Below are 9836 nucleotides of genomic sequence, written 5' to 3' on the forward strand. Positions count from 1 at the left end.
ATGTCATTATAAGCCTGAGATAAGCAGTTTGATTATCTAATGTAATCTAATATGCCATTAATTAAAGTCTCTTCCTTATTATAAACTGTTTATCTGTTCTTCAAATACTTAAACACCAATAAAAAGAGCAACATAAAAGTTAGAAGATGGGAAAATTCTGAAGAGAGAAAAGTTATCTTCAGTGCCTCACTTTCTATCTAAACCTCTCCACCCCTGTGATTTGCCACTTTCTTCTCACCCCAAGTTCTCAAAAACCTCACATCCTTCCTCATTCCCAGAATCTCCATACATGCCCCTCCAAACACTGACTGGACCCTTGTCCATTTCTCAGGGTCAGCCTCAGGTGGCCATGCTTTATCAGGTAACCAAAGCCCATCAGTCCCAGGTCGTCACAAGTTTATATATTACAATTCCTAGTTAGGTTACTTACTTGTACAGTATATTCGTCGGCAGCCGTCCGTCTCGAGAGACGATGGTGTAGCTTCTTAAGTGTCTATCTGCAACGCCGAGAATGGCTGTGCAGTCCGACTCGGGAGTGACACGGCATCTGTCTCCTCCCGTGTTGAATTGACATCTTGCGATGACGCTGGAGTGTCCTCTCCAGTGGAGCTGAAGCTACAGAGCCTGGGCAGGGTGATATGGAGGGTCTGCTGTTGCCCATGCAGCAGACCCCCCCTCTCTTCGCAGCTGAAGGGTCCAAGGGAAAGACGGAGTCGATACAGCTTGGCTTCAGGTGCGCCGCAGGAGTTGCCGGTGTTGACTACAACGTCAAACCGCCTTAGGGACTCCGGCTCCGGATTTTCTGTCGGGGTTTACTCCCTTAGCCTTTCCCCAGAAGAGGTATGCCGCAAGGCAGCGGAGGTTTTTTGGAGTCAGAGTTTTCCTTCTCTGATGTACCCTGACTGGAAGATCGAACCAGCGACACTTAGCTCGCAGGCCGACGCTCAATCCACTGAGCTAAACCAGCCAGGGCATTGTACAGTATATTACTTCCTAGTTAACCTGAATATTATTTGCAAGGGCTTTGCAAAATATACCTACCTGCACAGGAGCATTTCCAGAACTATAATAAGCCAAGAAAGAAAAGATTCTTCAATAAGGCCTTGCTACCCTCCAGATCATACCACACAGGCAGCTGCCCTCATGCTTAAACCTGGGACCTCATCCCCCTTCATAGGCAAAGTTGACATTCTCCTCTCATGAACCTTCTTCCTCCATGTTAGCACATAGCCTCTATATTGGTCCTGCAATAGACCCTGGTAGTCTCTCACCTATAATAAACAAAAAGTAAGCATATTTCAAGTTTCTTTTTCTGTAGGAGCATCCCCTTGCTCTTGCCTCTTCTCCACAGACCCATAACCCCAATGGTACTCTTCTTCTGTAGGGCCTTCCCCGCAATGTTCCAAAAGGCATTTGCTGTGGGTCTAAGGTCCTTGCCTCCAAATATGCTAGTGTTCAAACACTCACCTTAGTCATCTTAATGGAATGTGGTGGAAAAGGAAGGTGTCTGGGGCTTAACACCAAACCACCAAGCAAAAGAATAAAAATCACCTGAAGAATCTGGACAGCCTGAAGGCAGGATTGGAAAACTAGATGACTAAGCAAGAAAGAGGTCCCCTGACAACCAGGCTAACTACTCGACAACTTTGCCTTCCCCAACACAGGGAATGTATCTTCTTACATTATTGTCAAATATTCAAATCACTTTTTAAGACATATCTCTAAAGATCACCTTCTCTTGCTTCTTTGTTACTTCATTCTTTTGCTCACTCATTTAATTAAGCACACTGTAAAAGCATCATGGAAAATGCTTCATGTTAAGATTTTTTTTTGTGGAGTCTGGCCTGCATTAAATGATATTAAGCTAAAGAGCCAATGTAAGGCTTTCTAGTAAGAGCTGACTCAGAGGACATAGATTTGGCTTCAGTCTTGTCTCCACCCTTGTACACACAAACACACAACTAACATAAATGACTCCACCCCCACCCACACCAAACAGAGATTCTCAGGAGAAATTAGCCTACCAGGTTATACTTACCACATAGGAGGAAGAAGTACCGAAGTACTGTAGATAGTGTTGACCTTTAAATCACAGTGATCATGCTTACTAATTATGAGCTCCCAGCTGGTTAATACTCAGAGTAGCAGCTCCTCCACTCTTGAGAAAAGGGTGTAGAACAGAGGAAATGGAAATAAGGGGGGGGGGGATTTTTTTTAATTTGTTTCCACAATAAAAGGAAGAACAGGCTCTCATAATGCTCAAAATCAAATTGCAGAGGTCAGAAACAGAAAAAGATGAGAAACAAACAAAGGAAAATGAGTAGTATGGACACTAAGTTCTGAGAGTTCAGAGGAAGAATATTGCAGGGAAAAAACAAAATAAGCAAAAAAATGAGTAGGATGTAGGACTAGACTGCTGAAGAGAATAAAACCTTTTACAGAAGTGACTCTGAAATAACACTAACAACCTCCAGACCAGACCAGGAAATAAAGTGACCTCATCAATCCATACAATTATGGCCTTTCATCATTTCCTCAAAAGATCTATCAGATTTTACATGTACATCCAAGAACAGAAGCAGCACGGGTCTGTTTACCCCGCACAGGGTCAGCTGCCCTCCTGGTTACACGGCATGAGCCTCACCATGAATCCAAACTGAAATGCTTTTTCTTGTTCCTTCTCAGAACTTGATTAAGTAATTTTCTTTTTTATTCTGGGTACAGTGAACTTTATTGATGGTGCGTGACAAGGTAGGGCTCCCTAAGCCCCTCCCCTCTTTAGGGGGTTTAGGATGGCAACTAGAGGTCAGGAGATTCTCAGTATGTTGGGGGATCAGTTTGGGGCAAGGATTCCCCAGCAGCTGAGGGCCTCTCTTCCTGTCGCTGGGGCTGGTGGTCCTGGGGGCTCTTACTCCTTGGTGGCCATGTGGACCATGAGGTCCACCACCCTGTTGCTGTAGCCAAATTCATTGTCATACCAGTAAATGAGCTTGACAAATTGGTCATTGAGGGCAATGCCAGCCCCAGCATCAATGGTGGAGGAGTGGGTGTCACTGTTAAAGTCGCAGGAGACAACCTGGTCCTCAGTATAGCCCAGGATACCCTTGAGGGGGCCCTCTGATGCCTGCTTCACTACCTTCTTGATGTCATCGTATTTGGCAGCTTTCTCCAGGCAACAGGTCAGATCCACAACCAACACATTGGGGGTGGGGACACAGAAAGCCATACCAGTGAGCTTCCCATTCAGCTCAGGGATGACCTTGCCAACAGCCTTGGCAGTGCCAGTAGAAGCAGGGATGATGTTCTGGGCAGCCCCTCGGCCATCACGCCACAGCTTCCCAGAGGGGCCATCCATGGTCTTCTGGGTGGCAGTGACGGCATGGACTGTGGTCATGAGCCCCTCCACGATACCAAAGTTGTCATGGATGACCTTGGCCAGGGGGGCCAAGCAGTTGGTGGTGCAGGAGGCATTGCTGACAATCTTCATGGAGTTGTCATACTTGTCTTGGTTCACACCCATCACAAACATGGGGGCATCGGCAGAAGGGGCAGAGATGATGACCCTCTTGGCTCCACCCTTCAAGTGAGCCCCAGCCTTCTCCATGGTAGTGAAGACCCCAGTGGACTCCACAACATATTCAGCACCAGCATCACCCCATTTAATGTTGGTGGGATCTCGCTCCTGGAAGATGGTGATGGACTTTCCATTGACAACAAGCTTCCCATTCTCAGCCTTGACTGTGCCTTTGAACTTGCCATGAGTAGAATCATACTGGAACATGTAGACCATGTAGTTGAGGTCAATGAAGGGGTCATTGATGGCGACAATATCCACTTTGCCAGAGTAAAAAGCATCCCTGGTGACCAGGTGCCCAATACGGCCAAACCCGTTCACTCCGACCTTCACCATCATGTCTCAGGGTTGAGGCTGGCACTGCACAGGAAAGCGCAGCGGTCTGTTGAACTGGAGGAGCAATGAACCTGATTAAGTAATTTTCAACTCTCAGATGCAGAGTGTAAAATATTCTGCTTTCTCTGAGCCCAAAAAGCAAAGCCTGTGTTTTTTGTCTTACTTCAATAAAACACATAATTGTGAAATTTAATAAAAGATTATATTTTATAATTTGTTGATAAAATGTCCAGAGGCAAGATCTGAGACTTTCCACCACAGCAAAACCTTAGATGCATCTGTCAAGCTGGCAAAACTCCTCAGAACACACTGAACCTTGTTTCTAAAGTTAGTGCTTTAGGATAGCGGTGTCTGAAATCTAATCTATTCTGTTTATGTACCAAAAATGGAGCCACTGCTTATCATATTTTATCATTATTCTCAGTCATAATTTGAGCAGTCATACCAGGAAACAAAACCTGGATCTGAGAATATCTGGGGTCAGAGGTAAGAAGTCAAGCTCAAGTTTGAAGATATAACAAAAAAAGACCCTGAACTTAGGCAATAGTGGATCTGAGAAGAAAATTAACTGACTCAACAGAATTAGAATTTATACCCAGCACTGAAATAGAAGGGTAACAGAAGGGTGGGTGAACAGAACATAGTAAATGATAGAGGTAAAATCAAGAAACTCCTCAAGTATGGTCTCTCTCTCTCTCTTACCTTGTAGGGAAAGAAAAACAGTAGTTTGAGTAGGTTACCAGAGCCTACAAGAAAAGTATGCATCAGAGTGTTATTCTATACTGATTGCCCCAAATTTGCCTTTTGGAAACTAAGCCTGCTACCGTGCTATTGCTGCCCTCTATACTGACTTAGAAGAGATCCCTCTGGAACTCTACTGAGAAAACAGCAAATCTCTCTAGGACTTTCCCTGAAATCTAGAAAATGTTGAACAAGTTTCTTTTAAGGTTCTGCTTTTGGAGACCATAAATAAACCCATGCATGTATGATCAACTAACATTTGACAAAAGAGCCAAAAATACTCAATGGAGAAAAGACAAAGTCTTTGATAAATGATGTTGCGAAAATTGATAGTCACATGTAAAAAAACAAAACTAGACCCCTATCTTATACCACTCACAAAAATTAACTCAAAATGGATTAATGATTTAAATGCAAAACCTGAAACCATAAAATACCTAGAAGAAATCATAACAATAATGTTCCTTGACATGGTTCTTGGTGATAATATTTTTGATATGACTCCTAAAGCACAAGCAATTGAATCTAAAATAGAACTGCCATAGAATCAAGAAATTCTACTACTGAGTATTTATCCAAAGGAAACCAAATTACTATATCAAAGAGATAACTGCACCCTCTGTTCATTGAGACATTATTTCCAAAAGCCAAGACATGGAAACAACCTAAATGTCCATTAACAGATGACTTGAGAAAGAAAATATTACATATTATCTGTAAAATATTAGATATTATTCATAATGGAATACTATTCAGCCACAAAATGAAACCTCTTGGTGCATCACTCATATTTGCTAGATAGGATGCTGCCTTATTCATGAATTGCTTTACAAAGCTAATTAGATCTTCAAATTTATGCATTTGAATCTTGTTTTTTAACAGCAATGGTGGAATCAAAGCAAACTTTTTATGAAATTCAGGAAAAAGGGGAAACAGGCATGACACCCATGTCTTTCTCACCATTTCTGAGTACCATTGGTCAATCTCTCTTGGTCTGATCTCCTAATATAATTGGCTTTCTTTTACTGAGCAGGTCAGGTTGAGCTGATAGACAATTCTACCTGGAACACAAGTGAGCTAGTAGAAGATTCTGCCCAGAGCCAACTAAGCTGGCAGATGATACTATCCAGAGCCAATCCCCATAGTCTCTCAGGCTGCAATTCCCTGGATGAAAACCCAGGCCCTTAGCCTTGTCCTGGAATATCACATTGGGAACTACTGACAGTTTAATCTCCAATTTCTCATTTGTTTGGAATCCTCAGATTCCAAAATGATAAATATTGGTGGCTGTTGCATTTCTCCATTTTGCTTGGAATTGGCCCACTGTCCCCATTTTTTTTGGAGTTTGCTGGCCCAATCCTTTCCCCAATCCAAGGTTCCATGGGAATTGTTGGTGGTTAATAGACCAGAAGTTGGACTGAGTTCAACTTAAAAACTTGACTGTGTCTGGGATCAGACTGGGTCCAATTTGAGCTAGAATGTGTCCAGTGGGAAGCCTCAGGTGGCAATTAAATAAAAATTAGTTACTAAAGGGAATCTCAGAAGCCAAAAATCCAGAAAAATTGGTGAGACCTCTTAGTTATTAGTTTGGCTCCAAAAACAAAAAACAAAAAACCCAAAAGCCTAAAGAAATGGGATCCTTTATATCCAAATAATTGAGCATGCCACTTTCTGCCACACCTGTTTATTATAAGTTTAACAACAATAGTCACAGAAGTTGCAGATATCTATTGAGCAAGATAGCAAGATCTTACTAAACATAAATAAATAAATAACTAGAATTACAATGGCTATTAAGAGTGTTCCAATTATACGAGACTTTATTTAAGAAGGGTGTTTAAGAGAAGTTGACAGATAGAATGAAATGTCTACTTTAACTGGGATATAGAAGCTTACAAGTATTTTCTAACTAGCTTCATCAAAAGACTTGTTACAAAAAACTAGTGAAAAATTAAAGACACAAAAGCCGATAGAACAAACATGATTATGATGGGATCCTACCTCCTCCATCCTTCCTTTTTTACCTGAGTGCTCACACTTTACTAATTCTCTGTCTGAACCATCTTTCCACTCTGAATAAATTACTGGACAGTTACCATTTAAAATAAAACTACCCAAGATTGCAGGTAAAACCCTCAGGTGTCCTTTACTCCTTGGTCAAAGATTGCAAAAGGGCTGTATTTAGGAAATTTTCTGAACCTAGGGAGGAACCCTAAAAGCTCTTTGGGAAATTGAGAGCCATTATTGGGGTTTATCACTCAGGGCTGCCACATCTTTATCAACCTGTGCACATGTTGGTAGGACCTGGAGAAGCACCCTAAAAAATGGATACAGGAAACAAACTGGCAAAAACCCAAGGTTGACATTAAGGATCTTTGACCAGAAAGGGGTCAAAAATAGCAACTAACCTTTTACAAGCCATTCCTAGAGTCTTCCCTTCCCATACTGATTAATTAGTTTATTATTCAAACATGCAAAGGAAAGAAAGATAAATCTTTTACACATTTTAAGCTCCCTTGAACATTTTTCTATGGCATTCAGGGTTCTGTAAAGAAGATAAGACCATTCAGCCTGTTCTAGTTGCCCTCTTTGTAAATGGATTCTTTTCTGAGGTCAGTGGATTAATTAAAAGGCAGAAAATAGGATTAGAGGCCATCCTGGCTGAACTTATGGCTACAGCTGAATATTTTGAAAGAACCCTGGAGCAAGATTGCAAACAAAAATCCACCAAGCTAATAGCTTTATATCTACAACAGCTTCAAGGTTAGTGACTCAAAATAGCACCAAGGCCTCCTGGATTGTGCCCCCACTAAGGGTCCGTTTCAAAAAGAAATGTTGGTCCAAAGATTGATGTCTCAATTATAATCAACTGGGATGCTGGAAAAAAGATTGTCCTCAAAAGTCCTATACAAAGTCTTTTCAAATGTCCCCTCTTCTGGAGGACTCCCACATGGGCCCCTCCCACAATTGACAGGGCTCCTGATGGGGTTCTTTGCTAAAGTATTACCAGTAATACCCTTAAATAACCAAGAGAAAACTAAAATTAAAATTAATGGAGAGATTTGCCAAATTGTAGTTGATACAAAAGCTACACTTCTGTCATGAGCAAGGGAACATCACAAAAGGAGTCACTCACACACATTTGTGTCCTTCCACAATGCCAGGTGTATTAGGAGAGACCTTCCCAATAAGCCAATAGAGTTATGCACAAGTTGCACACAGAAAGGGGGAGCTTACATGATAGAGTGAGCAGAGCAAATGTCTAGCACAAAGTCCAGTTCACTGGCAGCAACCACAGATGGATAGGTGGGTGTTGGTCTCAAGCCTGGCAGCTAAAGTGTCTGCATGAGTCCAGTGGAATTCCACTGGGCTCTGAACATGACCTACGGTATGTGGAATGGTCAAAGCTCTGAGTTCTTCTAGCCCAAATTGGGCAGCAGTCCTGCTCATATCAGTGTCCAGATCGAGTCCTTATCTGAGTGGCCAGACTTGTGGTTTGGGGAATTTTTGGGTCCTTCCCAAGGGCATTTCCATTACCTCAGTCTTGACTTAGCACTTGATATAACTGTCATGGCTGACAGTGACTCCATATTGGATTGTCAAAGTGTCCAAAAAAACCAGCTTTGCTCTTCCTCTATACAACTTTCTGCTTTAAACCCCAACTTCATAGGACAACAGATGTCTCAGAGTGAAAAGAAGGTTTCCAAAGAGGGGACATCTAAAAAAATTCAGAAGGAATTTTTATCTCAGTCAGTATAGGTGACTCTGGGACCTTTTACTGAAGAAAACAGTCCTTTTTGCTGTGTGATACAGCCCCAGTCAATCTATTAGGTAGAGACTTTCTTTATGAATTAAAAGGGCTAACACATGCAATGCAGACCTCACCTTAGAATTTCCTGACTGACATGAACTTGACCTTTTACATTCTTTACAGTCTATCCTTAACATAAAAGAGGAAGGGTTCCAACAAAAGTCCCCTGAATTTAATCAAGGTAGCTGAAAACCTGTGAGCTACTTCTAAGCTGACATTGAAAGAATAAAAAGTGCAGAACCTAAAAAGATTCAGATAGATATAACTAAATTTCTTCCTAAGTTACATAAATATCCATTAAAGTCTGAAGCCATACAAGGCCTCCCACCCAAAATAGAAGACCTAATTGCTCAGGGGTTAATTATTCCCTGTACTAGTCCTTACAACACACCAATCTTGCCAGTCTAGAAACCTTATGGATGGGACTGGTAACCTGTCCCAGATTTGAGCGCTATTAATAAAGGACTTACTCCCCATTTCCCAGTTGTTCCAAATGCAAACCCCTTACTGTCACAACATCCACCTGATTCAACATGGCTTACTATTGTAAACCTTTGTTCAGCCTTTTTGGCAGTCTTGCAGATCCCACAGCTGGTATCTAATTGTTTTTACTTGGAATGATCAACAGTACACCTGGAGAGTTATGCCTCAAGGGTTCACTGATGCCCCTTCTTATTTTTCCCATTCTCCCCCTTCCACCTCCCCACTGATAGCCCTCCATATGATCTCCATATCTATGATTCTGTTCCTGTTCTAATTGTTTGCATAGTTTGTTTTTGTTTTTTAGATCCAGTTGATAATTGTGAGTTTGTTGCCATTTTAATGTTCATCTTTTTCTTAAATGTGTCACTAACATTTCATATAATAAGGGTTTGGTGATGATGAACTCCTTTAGCTTTACCTTGTCTGGGAAGCACTTTATCTGCCCTTCCATTCTAAATGATAGTTTTACTGGATAGAGTAATCTTGGTTGTACGTCCTTGCTTTTCATCACATTGAATACTTCTTCTAATCATAATAATCCCCCTGGTGAGTTTTATATATTCTCATAAGCTTTAAATGCATTTTCACAGCCACTGACTGCCAGGCAAACCATCTCTCTAAGACTAGAACTTTAGAAAAAACTGAGACAGTGTGAGAGAGAAGGATTGAACCTGAAACCTTAGTGTGTAAACGTCATGCAAATTAAACAAAAATGGCATGCCACACCAAGAATCAACAAAGGTGCAGAGTGGTACGTACCTGAGAGCGAGGCCCAAAATGACACCACTTATGCTAAAAGTCCATGATACCAAACTTTGATTTAATATCTAAACTAAATGTAGTTTTGACCTCCAGAAATGTAATTTTAATCAACCATTCTTAAATTTTCTG

At 41.5% G+C, this 9836-nt stretch overlaps 1 pseudogene; it reads right to left on the reverse strand.

Moving 5' to 3' along the window:
* Positions 1-2732: 2732 nt before the first annotated feature.
* Positions 2733-3925, reverse strand: LOC150006337 (glyceraldehyde-3-phosphate dehydrogenase pseudogene; annotated as a pseudogene).
* Positions 3926-9836: the final 5911 nt, after the last annotated feature.

The sequence above is a fragment of the Furipterus horrens genome, unplaced genomic scaffold (genome assembly GCF_987537825.1).
Source record: "Furipterus horrens unplaced genomic scaffold, mFurHor1.1.pri manual_scaffold_6, whole genome shotgun sequence".
Classification (NCBI taxonomy): Eukaryota; Metazoa; Chordata; class Mammalia; order Chiroptera; family Furipteridae; genus Furipterus; species Furipterus horrens.